Source organism: Meriones unguiculatus, chromosome 6 (assembly GCF_030254825.1).
Source record: "Meriones unguiculatus strain TT.TT164.6M chromosome 6, Bangor_MerUng_6.1, whole genome shotgun sequence".
NCBI classification, from domain to species: Eukaryota; Metazoa; Chordata; class Mammalia; order Rodentia; family Muridae; genus Meriones; species Meriones unguiculatus.
The window spans coordinates 5,847,460-5,865,266 of record NC_083354.1 but is presented as its reverse complement, the minus strand read 5'-3'; the positions used below and the strand labels follow the sequence as shown (position 1 = coordinate 5,865,266).

The 17,807-nt window shown below is 42.7% G+C and overlaps 1 long non-coding RNA gene and 1 other non-coding gene across 4 annotated transcripts in view; both read left to right on the top strand.

Moving 5' to 3' along the window:
* LOC132654586 (uncharacterized) overlaps positions 1–14,329 on the top strand; it is a 30,802-nt gene extending 16,473 nt beyond the window's left edge. Inside the window, exon 5 of one of the 3 annotated variants that reach the window (XR_009592212.1) lies at positions 10,764–14,329. This is a non-coding gene — a long non-coding RNA (uncharacterized LOC132654586). Of the gene's footprint in view, positions 1–599; positions 3,654–10,763 lie in introns of those variants that run through there. The other 2 variants (XR_009592211.1, XR_009592213.1) reach the window with 2 other exon arrangements.
* Positions 11,847–11,988, top strand: LOC132654964 (small nucleolar RNA SNORA48). The gene has a single exon (XR_009592565.1). It is a non-coding gene; the product is annotated as a small nucleolar RNA SNORA48 (small nucleolar RNA).
* Positions 14,330–17,807: the final 3,478 nt, after the last annotated feature.

Below are 17,807 nucleotides of genomic sequence, written 5' to 3'. Positions count from 1 at the left end.
ATATTGCCCACATATTGTTAAGATTTCTTAAAGTAATTCTTGAAAATGAACAGATTGGTATGATCAAATCAGGTAAGCTCTTTGCTCCTGAATACCTGAACTTAATAAATCTTAAAACATTCAAGTGTGTAAAAGGCATAAAGGAAGGAAGTAAATGTGTGAGTTTGAACTCTTATCTAATTAAAGTTGCCTCGATAGGAATCATGCAAAATATCTGTGGCATTCCTGGGAGGAAATGAGAGCATTAACAATGTAGACTGCTAGCAGTATGTCACACACTACTTGTTTGGATAACCAACTAAAGGGCTTGGTACCAAGTACAAGACAATGCAGAACAACGTTCTTCAAACTGGGGTATGTTATACATTAAGGGACCCAGAATGAATAGCTTTAAGCTTTTTCTCACCATGACATATTGATTGCCACCCTGACGGGCTCTACAGTGATCCTGGAGACAAATTGCTGTACATGTATGTTAGGGACTTTCTAGATTAGGTTAATTAAAATGGGAAGATCACCCCAACCCTAAGTGATAAAAAGGAGAAAATGAGCTGAGAGCTGAGCACCAGCCTTTGTCTCTCTCTGATTTTTGACTCCAGGTGCAATATGACCAGTTGCCACAATCCTCAGGCCACCATGCTTTCTCTGCCTTGAAGGAGCTCGCCTTCAAACTGTGAGATAAGTTAAACCTTTCTGGAAGTTGTGTCTTAATTAAGATTACCATTGCCCTGATGAAACACCAAGACCAAAACCCAAGCTGTGGAGGAAAGGGTCTATTTGACTTACACTTCCGTATCACTGCTCATCATCGAAAGAAGTCAGCACAGGAACTGATACAGGGCAGGAACCTGGAGGCAGGAGCTGATGCAGAGGCTGTGTGGAGGGGTGCTGCTCACCGACCTGCTCTTTATGGTTTGCTTAGCCTGCTCTCTCTTTTTATTATTGTTTATTTATTTATTCACTTTACATCCCTCCTTCCTCTCCCCCTGGTCCTATCCTTCCTCTCTCTTTCCCCTTCCCCTTTCCCCTATTCCTCAAAAAAGAGGAGCCTTCTACATACCCACCCTAGCTCATCAAGTCACATCAGGACTGAGCACATCCCCTTCCCCTATGGCCTGGCAAGGCAGGCCTGCCAGGGAGAAGTGACTGGAAAGCAGGCAGCAGAGTCCATGTCAAAGACAGCCACCATTTCCCTTACTAGCAAACCCACGTGAAGCCTGGGCTGCCCATCAGCTACATCAGACATGGGTCCAGTCTATGCATGGTCCTTGCTTGGTGCTTCAGTCTCCACAAGCCCGTCTGGGCACTAGCTAGTTGGCTCTGTTGGTCTTCTTGTGGAATTTCTGTCACCTCCAGGTCCTTCTACCCTTCCACCCACTTTTCCACAAGACTCCCTACACTTCACCAGTGAGTCGCAGCATCTGTTTCAATCCACTGTTGGGTAGAGCCTCTCAGAGGACAGCTATGCTGTGCTGTGCTGTGCTGTGCTGTGCTGTGCTGTGCTGTGCTGTGCTGTGCTGTGCTGTGCTGTGCTGTGCTATGCTCCTGTCTGTGAGCATAGCAGAATATCGTTATAGAACTCAGGACCCACCAGCCCAGGTATGGCACCACCCACAATGAGCCTTCCCTCACCCATCAATCATTAATTAAGAAAATGCCCTCCAGGCTTGCCTACAATTCAATCTTATGGAGGCATTTTCTTAATTGAGGTCCCCTCCCCTCAGGTGACTTTAGCTTGTGTCAAGTTGACATAAAACTATGCAGCCCAAGTTGCTTTTGTTAGGCATTTTATTACAACAGTGATTTAACCAGGCTCTGGCTGTTTCATTGGTAGTTCTCCCACATTACCCAAGAAAACCAGACCTTTTTACCCTTTGACTCTGATCATCACACATTTTTAATTATATATAAATCTCTCATCAAACCAAAGGGACGAATTAAAGTATAAAATATCGGCAGAGGAGATGACCAGTATGAAATATTAAAGGTCTGAGTACATTATGCTGCTCAAGTGACAATGTAAACAATGACTTTTTCACCAGAAGCTTTCATCTAATGTATAATAAGAATATTCAGCTGTGGAAAACAGGCTTTCAAGTTCATTTTGTCTAAGATCTGTATTTTCCCTACACACTTGTTATTCTCGGTAGAGAGAATGAACTTCATGACTGCATTGTTTTACCTGCATTGTGGTCTCTGTTTCCGTTGCATGCTTTCAAAGAGAAAGAGATGGAAATGCACATGAACACCACCCTCAAGTCTTTCCAAAGAGATTGCTCTATGACAAAATCCATCCTTGGATATATGTTCATATACAAGTTTCCTGATCACTGTCATTCATCAGTTATGTGTTCTTTTCATTCTTGCATTTCACATCACTGCACTATAATAGCCCACCAAGCATTGCTCATGATAATTCCCTGTTGTAATCCCTTGAAATGGTTAAGGGCATGGTGTCTGGACTTCTCTATTGCTATGCCACAACAAAATGAAATACACCTACATAGCTATGAATATCTAATAAAATATGCTCAAGATGAAATCTAGGATATAATATCCTAAAATTTAGAAATCATCGTTATTTAATTAGGATTAATTTCTTCCTGTCAGATGTTGATATTTTAACACTGTCAAATGTGTAATTATAAACTTAATAAGTTTCAAGCATTAGATGAAATTACCAAGCAATCCATATGTAACAATTCTCAAGTGTCTGTCTGTAAAGCCATCTGCCATGTCTTTTCAAGGCCTGATAAGTCAAGCTTCAATATTGACACTGACATTAAATGGGTCTTTGTTCATGGATGTAGGGGGATAATTCTTGACATTTTTCAGCTCATAAGTAGTTTCAGACCAGATTTTGTCCAACTTTAGTGTCACAATTGAGATGCTTCTGTGAGAAAGATGATGAACATAATGAACTGCCACTTGCTTTGTCTTTTAACATCTCTTTCACTTTGAGTGTTTAGTCATTCTCTTGATCTGCATGTGTGTGTGTATGAACACGTGTGTTCAGTTGCATGCATTTGTGTGCGTGAATGAGGCCATGGACTTGCTACAGAGTATACCTCACTTTCCACATTATGTGAGACAAGGTCTCTTATTTATTTGTACCTCACACATCAGCCATGCTGTCTAGCACGCAAACATGTAGGGGATCTTCTTCTCTCTGCTTCCCATGCTGGTATGGCAGAGACATGATCTAAAATCCAGAGTTAGGTAGGTTTTGGGCATTCAAACTCAAGTCCTCACAGTTGCACAGCAACTCACCGACCCATCTTTTAGCCCCTTCGTTGCTGTCTTGGGTTTCTCTAGGCAGCCTTGGCTGGCTTGGAACTCACTGTGTAGACCAGGCTAGGCTTGAATTTCTGCTAACCTCCTGTCTCTACTTCCAAAAGCTATAATTACAGACATGTTTCACAATGCCCAACATTAAGATTTTTTTTCCTTTAGTTTTGAACACACACATTTACAGTTATTTTCATTTCCCATTACCCTTTGTTATTCCTTTTCCTATTCCCCCATCTGAACTCCTTTTTCTTCCCATAGTCATCCAGTGGCTACACCATCTATAAACCATTAGAGAACATGACAGCGTCTCCTGCAGACACCTGAACAGTTGTTACCTCCTCAAAAAATAAAATAAATTAAAAAAGATGGATCCTCATGGGTACTTCTTCCATCCATAGTGGAAAGCCGAAGGCCCAACTTGTGCAGGCGTTCATAGGTGCTGTTGACATGCAATGTCTTATCCGGATGGGAGCATTTCATGTCATTCTTCTCCATCCTTGGGTCTTAAATTCTTTCCAACTTGTTTTCTGTGACATTCTCTGGGTCTGGATGGGTGGGGCGGAAATAGAGTCCTATTTATGGCTGAACACTCGTTAGTCATTTATTCTTAGCACTTTGACCAGATCTGAGTTTCTGTATTAACTGTTACCCTCTAAGAAAAAGAGCTTTTCTTCCACCCCAGGCTGGCAGCTGAACTAGTATTCTATGGCTATAAACACAAATACTTAAAGGCCGTTTGGCAATATGTTCACTTAGGGAAGCAAGAGTTATGTGTTCCTCTCTTGGGCACTTTTCCTCCCTAACCACAGACTTTTGAACAGACTTATAGCATCAGGTATACATTTCCTCTCATGCAGTGAGCCTCAAATCTAGTCATGGAGGGGTTTATTATCCCTGATATGCTAATGGCCACTGCTACACCTGTGGGTATCTGTCTGGTGGGCTGGGATGGTAGCACACATAGTTTAGAGCTGAGTGAGACACTGAAGAGTTTTCTCACCCATGAGCATACTTGTCTATCAACTGATGAGCACACATTGAAAATGTGTTTCATAAAACAGTGAAATTCTATTTAGCGGATAGAGAATAAAAGCATGAAATTTTCAGGAAGGTGCACAGCCCTCCTGAATGCTAGCCAGCTCAGTTCCGTTCTTGACCATCGTATGTCCTGTGGCTAAAATGTGTGGTGTTTCTAGCAAGAGTCTTACCGTCTAGGCCTGGTGACTAAACAAGAGCAATAGCAAAAAATCCTCTATATTTTGGGGCCTTTTGTCTGTCTGGCCAACAGATTTTAGGGAGATATCTGCCCTGGCACTGAGTTCTTTAAAAGCCTGTGATTCGGATGTGTGATATTCTTTATCCACGAATGGTACCTCCCTTCCAGGTTTTTTTTTTTTTATTATTTAAACATAATTTTTAAAGTTATATATTTTGGTTTCTGCATAACTTTTAAAATACATACTAAATTTTTGTTAACCATTTTCCCTCCCCTCTCTTCTACATTTCCCTACCTCAGTCCTGTCTAAGACTTCATTATTAGGACCCCTGCTATTTTCATACCCTCTCTGTTTTTGTATCTCCACTTCACAAGGATCCCTTATTGATGCCTGGCCTCTACAGACCCTTACTTAAGTTTAAATATAGAAATCTAAAAATTCAAAGCTAGCTAAGATATGCATATGAGAGAGAACATATGGTGTTTGTCTTTTTGGGCCTGGGTTGCCTCATTCAGTATACTATTTCCCAGTGCCATCTATTTTCATGAAAATCTCAGAGTCTCACTATTTAACAATGGAATAGAACTCTACTATATGTATGAATCACATTTTCAATATTCATTCATCAGTTTGCGGACAAGATCTTGGCTAATTCCGTTTCCTACCTCTATTGTGTCTAGAGCTGCAATGCTCATGGATGCACAGGTATCACTGTTGTCCTGAAAACATAGACACACAGGTAACATGGAATGGGCAGGTTATATCTATGTATTTAGTAATATATGAATGTATTTATGTAACAGCAATTAAAGAAGAAACCATGAATTTGAAAGGGAGCAAGGAAGGCTGTGTATTGGAAGGTTTAAAGAGAGGAAAGGGGAAGGAGGAAATGATATAATTATATTATAATCTCAAAAGATTGAGAAAAACCGAAAGCTAAAAATAGGAGTTCCATATGCCCCAGCTGTACCATTCTTAGACATTTACCCAAAGGACTCTACAACAGAGAGATCCTCCTGCTCAAAACGACCTGTGACCCTTAAATGTGGGAGTTGACTGTGGTTCTTAGGTCATTTTTGGTTTAGCTTTGGCAGGTCATAGGTATTTAAAAATTAATCCTTTATTTTGGGTTTTTATTATTAAGGATATAGCTTTTTAAAGTATGATCCTCTGGATTTCATCCACGCCATTCGCTATATCTCCCTTTTTGTCTACAATCTTGTTAATTTGGGGTTGAAGGGATATGCAGTGTGCTGTGTGCATGTAGGTGCCTGAAGAGCTTAGAAGATGGTGTGAGGTCCCCCGAAACATGACAAACAGGTAGCGGTGAGCTATCTGATGTCTGTGCTGGGAGATGAACCTGAGTCCATGGGAAATGAACCTGGCTTCTCTGGAAGAGCCACAAGTGCTCTTAAATTATGAACCACCCATCTCTCCAGCCTTTTAAGAGACATGCAAGCTGGTGAAGAAAAGTCTGTGTGAAGACAGAGGCAGATGCAGCTATGAGCCACAGTGTCACCACACAGCCTTTCAAAGATAGACTATGTAAGATGCAGAATCTCTCCTTGTGCATGTACAAAAACTCTGTCCCAAGGGCCTCTGCTCTGAGAAAAATCCACCACCAGGTATGTTGTTATAGTCGTCACAGAAAACTGATGCAGAAACTTTGAAGAAAATCTAATATATTATGCCTACATTATTTCTAAAGTTCAGCTAACCACTATCAAAATGCTTTAAATATTTATATTACTATAAATAAATCACATATAATTATTAATAACTTTTAAGATAATAATTAATTCTAAAAAATAGCCTAATTGAATGGTTTTATGGGTTGATAAATATAAGAAAAATAATCTTAACTTTATAATATTTTGATGGCTATTACATCCCACTACAGATGTTTGACCGGATGTTCATAGTACAAATAGGCTAATAGGCTGCTTTCTGTGGTCATACATACATACATATATATATATATATATATATATATATATATATATACATACATACATACATACACACACACACATATATATACATAGTTATACAGATATATCTGCTCTGTGTCAGCCATGTCCAACATTGCAGCCATTAGCTGAGTGTGAATAATGAGCACCTGAAATATGATTTACGTGACTGCAGGATTGAATTTTAAGTTGCAGTTCATTTCAATTAATTTAAATTCAGCTCCAGAATGTATCATGTCCTAGGTTGAGTGCCTAGCACTGCAAGAAAAAAATTAAAAAAAAAAAGATGAATATAATGAAATGTGACTGGTGGCTACTGTATTGAATATTTCAGCCTTAACTATTTTTTTCCAAGTTAGGTAACATACAACCTTTACGTCCATAGAATTGAAGAGAACACAATCTCCCATGGGTGGGGTAGACTGAGTCTGTCATGGTGACCACATGGCACCATGTAGGAGAAAACACATGACATTCTCAATGGAGTTACTAAATCCAGGGAGTTGTAGGAATGGGATTATTTGTAAACATAATGACAGTGGACACCCTGGGGTAGTAGCAGGAAGTTATTATCTGTGATCATCAAGTAACACAGAGGGAGAGTTTCCAGAACATTCCTGGAAGTGGTATGTGTGGAAATTCACCTCTCTCTGAAGTGGCTCTTTTGTGAGCTACTATGGACACTCTGGTTTGTGACTAGTCAGCCTCTGTTGTCACATGACCTCTTCTATGTGGGCCTGCATGACTCTGTGTGTCTTGTAAAAGCACTGCTTATTGAGTTCGGCTCTCTTCAATTCAAGATTACTAACGTGGCTATGTCTGTATGACCTCTCTAACAATAACCATCTTCTCCCTTTGGTCCTTACTAGAAGCTGAAAGCCAAGCACACACATGTGTCCATAGAGGACAGTGATGTCCATTTAGGAGGATGGGATCCCATTCACAGAAAACGAAAATAAAATCATTTTAATTACACAAGTGCTTTTAGCATCCAATTCAACTGGAATTCAAACCACTGAGTGGCAGGGCTGTAACTAAACTCAACACTAAGATCTCTATCTGAGCCCTGATTAGTTTCAGCAGAAGTGATTCATCTAAAGGAAGACACTCTAAGTGAGAAGAGGGGCACCCCGTTCATCCGTTCATTTCACATGTGTTTTCCCCAAATGTGCCTAGAGCTGTAAAGCCTTGTTCTTAAAGCTCACCACTGCTTTAAGCCTCATACTGTGTATTCAGAGGGAATATTCAGAAGGAAGCCATGTGGTAATATAAATTTTAATCATAATGATAATTTTTATGATAATATCTGTAGAAGGTGAAGGGACATCTAGCTTTAAGAAAAATAATATGAAATGCTGAATTTTGTGAGCTTTATAAACATTTTCGGCATCATTTATTTGTTATTTGTGGTATGTGTGTGTTTGTTCGTGTATGTGTGTGTATATGCACACGCATACATGCGCTTGCATGAGTTTATATACATCATGTGTGTGTAGATGTCAACAGAGGCCAGAAGAAGTTGGCTCCCCTAAAGCTGGAGCTGCAGATGGTTGTTGGCTGCCTGCCGTGGGTGCTGGGAACTGAATCTGGGTCTTTGAGAAGAGTAGCAAGCTCTCCACAAGAGCTTTACCACTAAGTCACAGTCACAGTCCTTCTCCGAACTTTTAAAAATGTATTCTTACAAAAAGATGGAATCAAATCACTGTAACTCGTGAACTGTCAGTGGAAAGGATAGATCCAAGTATCTGTCTCTCCACAGACAAAAAGCAGTTAAGAAACTGAAAAAGAAAGAGGAGAAAACAATTTTTTTTAGAAATCTGGATTTTAAGCTAGAGCTTAAAATAATCTGGGGAACATTTAATCACCAAAGAACAGCTGAACCTTCATGTATGCCCTAGCAATCCTACCCTGTGTGTGTGTGCACCCAAAGGACTGAAAACAGACTCATATAAAATTTTGGCATAAATATTTGTTGCAGTTATTAATAATGAAAAAGTGAAAATTACCCAAATGTCCATCAACCGATGATCAGTTAAAATTTGGCACATTTTTTACAATGGAATGTTATTCAGCTATACAAAAGGAATGTGCATTACCACGATATGGATTAACCTTGACAACACTATGCCAAAAGAAATAAAATAATCACGAAACACCTATTGTAGGATTTACTTCCACAGACTATCCAGAACAGGCAAACCCATAAAGAAAGAAAGAAAATGAACAGTTCCCTGATAATGAAAGATGGAGAATAACTGCACATAGATATGGCTTCCTCCAAGATGAGGCAAATGCTTTAGGAATAGACAAAGGTAATGATTGAATAGTTTCATGAATGCACAAACTCCACCCAACTCTCCACTTAAAAATAGTTTAAACCGTAAATTTTATGCTGTGTAGATTTTGTCCCCATAAAAAAAAAATCCATGGCTTAGGATAATAATATGAAGCATTTTCATCTGCAGACTTAATATTTTCAACATTCTCGGTTACCACCTTTGTAAGGTTGAAGATGTTAGAATGAGAGACGGTCAGTGTTACTTTTAAGATGTGTGGCAAGGTAGGTTGAGTTAAGTGAGACAACCACCATTTGACTGTTTTTCATGAAAAAAAAAAAATGCTGTAGTGCCCTAAGGATGGATTTTATGACTTCACAATTTCAGGTGACTCTTCTTTGTAGTTTTTAGATTTTCTAGGAGGTCTAAGAACAACAACAAAAATATGAAGGCCACTGACATCAAGGATCAGAGAAAGAAGGTGAATTTAGCCTTGCTGAGTTGGAGGAGGAGTTAGACTTTGAGTGGACTGACTTCTGGAGGCAGAGAATCTTGGGAAGCACTGTGCCAGAGCCTGGATAGCACAGGTTTGAATGTTGTGCTTGCCAGCTCCATACATTAGCTGCTGTGCCTCAGCGTCCAGTCATTAGATTGAGGATTCAATGACCTGGCATATGGAGAGAGTTTAGAGTAACCATGTCAACACTTGCTGATCAGTCAACATTTCTAAAATAACAACATTTGACACCAATCTGCATTGGCACGAACGGTGGGTGGGCAGTCATTTCTCATCTGCACCCGTTACATTAAACAGACTTGCTTTCGGCTACAGGCTGGGTCCAGGTCTCCTCCAAATCTTTCATCTACTTTGAAATAGTTGCTAACCAGGGCACATGCCTTGTGTGGCAAAATAGCAAAACATGAGATATTAATCATTAAAGAAAAGCCACTTTACTGTTGTCCTCATTTCATTTGTTTTATGTGTCTCTCTGAATTTTAGTATTTTCATTGGAATTTAAGTAGAGATTACACTATAATCCATTTAAGAACTTCTTGATTGTCAGACAAATATATACCTCAGTGAAGAATACTAGAATTATATCAGCAGCGATGAATCCTAAGCAATGAGGGCATATATACACACAAAGATAGAGACAGAGACAGAGAGATAGAGACAGAGAATTTCTTTAGAGCAGAGAATCCTAAGCAATGAGGGCATATATACACACAAAGATAGAGACAGAGACAGAGAGATAGAGACAGAGAATTTCTTTAGATCTTGATTTCATTTGACTATGAGTTTCTCTGTTAGCCTTCTGACCAGCCAGCTGTGTGTGCTGTCTGGGAAATGTTGGCTGCATCTACTGAAGATAAATAACGTGGAACTGCTCTTTCTGGCTGAGTGATTCGCTGTGCTTCTGAGCAGGTGACACACATCCGAGGGAACTCGGTCTCTGCCCTGCATGTCTTACAGTCCAGAGCCACCAAAGCTGTAGTCTCTTTTTTTTTTTTTTTTTTTGTTTTCTGGTGAGAAAACTATGAAAAATCATCCTTATGGAGAGATAAACGAGAGACTGGTGAATTGCACCTCTGCGGGCAACCTAGATTCGTAAACATTGAAGACCGTTCATGAGCTTTTCTTCCAGGAACAGTCCATTCAGCTTGCAAGACAAGTAACTATTAACAAGACAAGTAACTATTTTTTTAAATTCATTTTTATTCATGTGAATATGTGTGTGGCTGCGTGTCTGTGTGAACACATGCATGCAGTAACCGCAGAGGGTCAGAAGAGGTCACTGGATTCCCTGAAAATGGAGTTACAGACAGTTAGGAACCACTTGACGAAGGTGCTGGGAACTGAACCTGGGTCCTCTTGCAAGAGCAGTGAGTGCTCCTAACCACTGTGCAATCTCTCCAGTTCAAGCTTCTGGGATTCTTTTTTTTTAATATATATATAACAAAGTGAATAAAATTAGCCGTCTGTAAACATCTCACATTTTGATCAACAGTGTTTGGACTCATCTCATGGAAGCAAGTGTTCACCATGAAAAGTAGGGAAGGTGGAGTGTTCCCGTCCGGCAGCAAAAATCCTTCCTCCTCAGTGTGCACCGTGTGCCTTTCAAACACTGGTGGGATGGGATTACGCTTGTTTCTAGAAAGACAGTGCTGATTGACTGTGACTGGATGTGAGTCACAGTTGAGCTGCTGACAGCTGTTCTTGTTAATTGTGGTTTAAACGTTTTATATGATGGCTATATTTCCTTAGGCTGGGTGAGCAACAAAGCCTAGCCCCGGAGCTGGAAGAGCCACCGTTCTCAGGGAGCACTAGCAACTGAAGTTTGTGTGAAACGACCGTGCCCTCTGACCTTATGTTGGACTTCCCAGTGTTAAGGCTTGTGCCTGTGAGCACAGTTGCCATTTATCATGGCGCCTCCTTAGAACCTCTATGACAAGAGAAAAACATCAAAGGCAGAACAGATGGTTTCTAAGTAGAGAAAAAAAAAACAACAAAAAACAACAGTGGTTAAAGTGTGTGTTTTTCCATTGATAAAGAAATAGTTATTTGGAAGAAAAATACTCCTGAATGTTTACAGAGAGACTTGGTGCCTTTCCTTCTCCCTGATGTCTTGCTGCATGTATACACGACTGTGGACTGCGCAATGGACCATCACAGGTAACAAGGTGGCGATTCAATTAATTTTTAAAAAAATATATGTCTACAAGGTTACAAAATAGATACATTCTTTTTTTTTTCCTTACTGTCTTCTTACATCATGGCTTCAGCAATACAGCGTTAACACCTTGTTTTCATGGCCCTTACATTGTCTTCAGCACTTATCAGTCATCTAGAGAGGAGTCCAGGTAGAAGGCAGCACGCACTTAGAACACATACAAGCACTATACCAACTTACACAAGGGACTTGAGTGCCTGTCAATCAGAGGACTTGGTGTCAGCCTCCCGACACCAAGGGACAACTGCATTACTTTTATAAATCTGAAAAATTTCTGAAAACCACATCAGCCCTCTCTTTCCCCTCAATTCTTGAAATATACTATAAAAAATATACTACAAAAAAAAAATAACATTTTACTCCCTGTCAATGGATAAAGAAACACCTTGTTGGTTGTGGTGTTCTTACACCAGTCAAAGGCAGAGCAGGTGATAGTATTTCGTTCATTCTAGCTTGATGCCTGTCTTGGTGGCTAATGTTGTTTTATGCCTAGGACACATCAAAATCAAAATCAAATCAAATCTAATACAGGGCAGTGCAGCACAGGAGGAGAAAGACATACAGAAACCTGCAGACCACAAACCTGTTCTCTGGTAGATGGGCACAAGTGGCCTTAGACACACATTTACTAGAGGAGGTCACCCAAGCTACCACCAGCCATGCAGCCAGCCTGAATCAGGAGCCACCACATGTGCAGGTATGTGGTGGTCAGATGGAAGAGAGAGAAGTGGAGCAGCTTGAGTATTATGAAGAGAGATGGAATTGGAGACTAGAGCACGCAAGAAATAGCCTGCTGTGAGTGGCCAGTCCTGCCACCTGGGGCCATGCTGAGGTCCCAGCCTGAACTGCCACTGAGGGCCATGTCTGGGTCTGTGCCTAGGCATTGGCATGGGGCAGTGTGTGCATGTCCTTGGTTCGTATTACCATTAGAAACAATGAGACGTCCCTGGTCAGGCAGCCACCAGGGACCACGAGGATGTCCAGGGGGCTGTGGAGAACTGGCTCCACCCCTCACTAGCTGAGATGCTCTGGAGAGCTAGCCCTGCCCCTCACCAGCTGCAGCTCTCAGGAGAGTGGTCCCTGCACTTCACCTGGACAGCACAGCAGAGCTGTCCCTGGCAGTGAGAACACATGTGAACTGGCCCAAGGGTGAAAGCACTGAAGAGCTAACCCTGCCACTCATCAGCCATGAGGTAACAACATGTCTGTGAGAGAAAAGAAGATGCCCTCCCCCACATTACCCCTCACCACCTCTGGCAGCAAAGAGAGCTAGTCCTGGGATCATGAGACTGGGATGAGCTGGCCCTGTCCCTCACCAGCTTCAGCACTTGGAAGAGCAGGCCCTGGACTGCATGAGTGAGGAAGAGCTAGATCAGCCCCTCTCAAAATTCAGGACATGAGAGTGGGCCCTGTGCCTTGGCTGTGCAGCACAGTGGAGCTGTCTCTGAAGGCATGGGCGTGAGTGAGCCGGCCCTGAGGGCATAAGAGCAGAAGAGCTAGCCCTGCCTCCTGCTGATGGCAGCATTTGGTGGCCGAAGCAGTACTGGAGAGCTTACCCTGGTAGTGTGGATAGAGAGAGCCAGAGTGTTGACCAACCCAGCTACCACCCAGCCCCAGATCCTGGGCCCTGAGTTGGCCCATTCCAAAAATCTATAGCATATGCAAACAGTTGGGATGCATGAAAGGGCCAGCCCTGCTGATCCAAAGCTGCAGAATCTCCATGGCACAGGGCAACAACAGGATATCTGGGAGGAGGCCTGGTGAGGATCCAACATTGATGATGTCCCAGAAGCCAAAGATCTCTCACTAGACCAACGATTCTACTACAATAAACATTTGCAAGTGAAAATGTGTAGACAGAGGATTATACTGTGGGACACACAGTGACACACTACATCTCATCCACAATGAGATGTTTTCTATGCTTTGTTGGTTGTTGTTGCTGTTCTTGTTGCTGCTGCTGTTGTTGTGTGTGTGTGTGTGTGTGTGTGTGTGTTATTTTGGGAAGGAGGTTGCAAGTGTCAAAGGTGGATATGAGGGGACGGGGAGATGCACAGGACTGGGGTGCATAATATAAAACTCACAAAGAATCAATGAAAAGTCTTTTAAAAGAAATAACATTTATACATCAATATGTTGGTAAATAAGAACCTTGGCGTCACACAAAGGAACACATGGATAAAGTGGAATTTAGAATGATAAAGAAACAAAGGAGTGAGCAAGCTTTAGGTCAAGACAATCAACACATTTACTGCCTGTGTGCCTTAGTTTAGATAATGGATGATGGCAACTTTCCTCTTTACATCCTTTACTGATTAACAAACAAACATGAAAACTCCTGAAGAAGCAAGCTGGGCTCTGGGGCCTGGGAATAGGACCTTGCTGGCAGTTTCGACCCTGCCGGCAAGATGGAACTTGTTCCTGAGATGGCTGGACCCAGGAAACTGTCTCTTAACAAGAGTGGGATCCATCCTCTTCTCTCCCTTAACCTAGCATCCTGGCACCACTCCCTGAGGCCCACAGGTTCTGCCTCTACTAGTATAGGACTCAACGTCTCTGGAAACTCCTCATCCCTCCTCTCAACAGCCCTGTGTTCATCGTCTCACACACAGGGACATTCAGACCAACGGGTCTCAACCTTCCTGATGCAGCAACGCTTTTATATGGTTCCTCATGTTGTGGTGACCCCCAACCATACAATTATTTCATTGCTACTTCATAACTGTAATTTTGCTGCTGTTACGGATCATAATGTAAATATTAGCCTAGCTAATATGCTACTCCGAAGGTGCTGCGCCCCACACGTTGAGAACCACTGATTTAGGCCTTTCTCGCTGGAGTCACCCCTGAGCCAGATGTATTCCATAGGCTTCTCTGGCATCACACAGACCCTGGGGGGAAAAATAATAAAAATTGTTCAGTTTTTCTGAAGCGCAAAGAGTGAGCTTGACAAAGCTGTCTTGTTACTTCTCTCCTGCAGTGGTGTCCCATGGTGAACATTGTCAGCTCAGCAACATATATAAAGTAATAAAATTTTAAAAAGGACAATTGTTAGTGAGCAGAGTGGAGGCAAGAGGCAGGCTTCCTGACATTAAGCTATTAACCCTAAGAATGATGGCTAGGCTGGTCCCTGCTTAGAGACCTCTTGTGCCTTGAGGGCCCTTTACGGTGGTCTCCTGCTAAAACTTCTGCTCCCTCCCCCTCTGCCTCTGCCTCTTCTGTTCCTCCCCACACCCCTTCTGCTCCATCCACTCCTCTTCCTCCTTCTCTTTATTCTCAAACCCTCTCATCAAAGAACAGCATATTTGAAACAGCTGCTCTGCTGGCAGTGGGTGGGAGCCAGGAGCTTGCCTCCTGTCCCCTGCTTGCTACATTCCTGCTCTACGCCTCAGAAATCTGAACAGACCAGTCTGGAGGACCAAGTGGGTGGCGTGTGCAAGTGTACGTGTGAGCATGCGTCCCCGTGCAGAGGTGGGACAGAGAAAAGGTAATTTTATGGTTCATTTAAAGAAAAATGGAACATGCTCCAAACTCCTCCCCGCTTTCTTTCTAAACCTCTGACTTTATGTCCTGGGCTCCCTAGAACTGGGGTTGAATTGTAAGCCAACAAACACTTGTAGTGCTTGCCAAGATGCTTTCCTGCTGAGAACTTCACAGCAGTCCCTGCCCCAAGGAAGCAGCAACTGACTGACCTACTGTCCGTCCTTCTCCTGAGAGAGACTGCAAATTTGCAGATGTTCGTCCGATTGCTTGTCTGAACCTCAACACAAATACTTTTACTTCTCGTTTGCTTCTTGGAGGAGGCTTGCTATGAACGCATTCTCATCCAAACCCCACACAGCCACACCTGAAAGCATGGCCTTCGTGTAAATGCACCTGGGGCCATGCGCTTTCTGCAGCTTCCCTTGGAAGCTTCCCTTTCTGCATTAAACCTGGGAGCTCGTCTTTTCTGCAGCCACACCTAGAAGCGTGTATGCCCTTTCTGAGACAGCCAGCATTTGTAACATCAACAAACGGAGCAGTTTGGTAAAAGAGGAAAAGCGGTAGACATCAGAGACCACCAAATGACAAAAGCTACATAAACAATTGTGGGTGGCTCGGAGGTCTGTGAATTATCCGAAACCCATCACGAAGGAAGGAAGCTGAGAGCGTTCTGAAGTGAGCACATGCTTACTGTTATCTCAGAGGCTTCTCACACTGTGGCCCCCTCGATTAGTGTGATTCATAAGAGAAGGGCTTTATAGGAAGTACATAGGTAACATCCAGCCAAATTTAAAGAAAAAAAATCTGTTTTAAATATGGAAATAAAAAAAAAAACTGACCTTGAGGGCCATACCAAAACAAGGCACCACACACAGAAAAAAATCTATTTACTGTAATTTCTGGTTAACAACTGCAATTTCTGAGGGTGACTTTTGAGCTCACTGTGTCTACTTTAAAAACAAGTCCAGCACAAGCGGCTTTGTTGTGCTTGGCTTTGTTGTGGAGGACACGGAGGAGACAGGCAGCAGCCTGTTGCTCTCTGTTAGGAAAGCTTTGAACGGCGCTGGAGGGGGCTGGGTACTTTCCTTCCAGGTCAGACGTGGGCTGGGCCAGCTGCTGCCCCTACAGGGAGATTACTGAATATCCTTCAAGGCTCTTTCCAACTAATCATGTTTTGAGTATATGAATATAAGTTCATTTGGAGGTCAGGGAGGGTAGAAACAAAAAAAAAAAAAAAAAGAGGAGTTTTAGCAGAGGCTTTTGGAATTGAGGAAGTTAGAAGGGTTGTTGCTTCCGAAGGAAGGGCTGCCAGGCTTTGGACTTGCGGGAAGGACAGGACATCATTCCAGATGGAAATAGATATGCCACGAGTGTAGACGAGGATGAGTAAGTGCAAGTAAATGAGGGGGGCGGTATTGACGGAAGAATGAGGAGTAGAATAGAAAAGGCCTCTGGGTGGTAGAAATCGAGCTACCTTGTTGGAGGCAAAGGTGAGTGGAGCGCAAAACCTGATGGAGACTCGTGCATTAGCTGATAAACCTGACAGTTGCCTAAGGACATGAACTTCGGAGCAACTGAGACAGACGCACAGGGCAGCGGGAGAGCTGGGCCCTGGGTGCTAGTTTCTTCCTGCGGAGGCACGGGGCTTCCCTAACTCAACACAAGGGCGTGGCCGCAGATCTGCGGATCCAGGGCAGGGCAGCCTTCCTGTTGGAGGTGCGTCTCTTGTCTGTATGGAGATGAAAGGGCCACACAGAAAAATCTGAGGACACACTCTCCAGGCCAGAACAAGGGAGTCTGGGAACTTCCAACTTGCCTCACAGCTTAGGGGTCACTGTAAAAACACAGGGGAAACCCTGTGTTGGTAAACTAGTTAACGTGGCTGCAAGACACACTTCAGTGAGAAGTGAAAAGACTGGGAACCAGCCAGGCGCAGATCTGTTTCCAAAGGAGTGAAACTCGCCACCTATTTTGTGATCCCACCATTATAATTACAGAGTAGCATAAATTCTGTAATTATACTTCCCCAGGCCACTGTGATTGGGTGGCCTGGGGAAGGTACAGTGTGGGGTGATGCTGAGCCCTCTGGACTGTAAAGGACTGGACCCTTATGCCACAGACTCCAGGTAAACTGATCCCTGGGGATGGAACTGCACAATGGACCAGGCAAGAAGGATCAGCGTTCGCTGAAAGCTACAGTCATTTTAGGTAGCTTTTCCTTTCTTTCGTTTCAGCATTACTGGATTAGAACTGCATAAGTTTGTGTTTTCATTCCATTTCTTAAGTATATGATGTCCAAACAGAATTAAGAAAAAAAAAAAAAGCCAAAAATGAATTCTGAAAGCTGGGACTAGAATTTGGACCACAAGGCATCGGACCCATTGTGATCCTCAGAGGCTGCTGTGTGGATGTCCAGTCATGTCTCTACCACGTTTCTGTTGGGTTCCGGGTAGAAGCCGAGAAAACTCACTTTAGAGACAGAAGCTTAAAATGCAATCTTCATTATCTGCCCTCGCAGGGAGGTGGCCAGTTTGGGACCTGAACCTTGTCCCCAAAGGGAGATTGTACAACATTTTAAAAGGATGGGAACAGGAGCTGGGTGGGCTGTTGCAATGACCAATCATATTTTGACACAAGGGATTGAGCCAGGACGTTTAGCTGGTGACTGGACCTTATTTAGGTCATCTGGCTTCAGGACCCTCAGCTTTTTGCAGTCATGTCCTGTCTTGGACTTTGGCCTGGAATTTAGAGTGATACAGGGGGTGGGGGTGGGGGAGTAGGCCAGCTGCACTTAGTTAATTAAGTCAAGACAGGCAACCAAATTATGACTTGCATGCC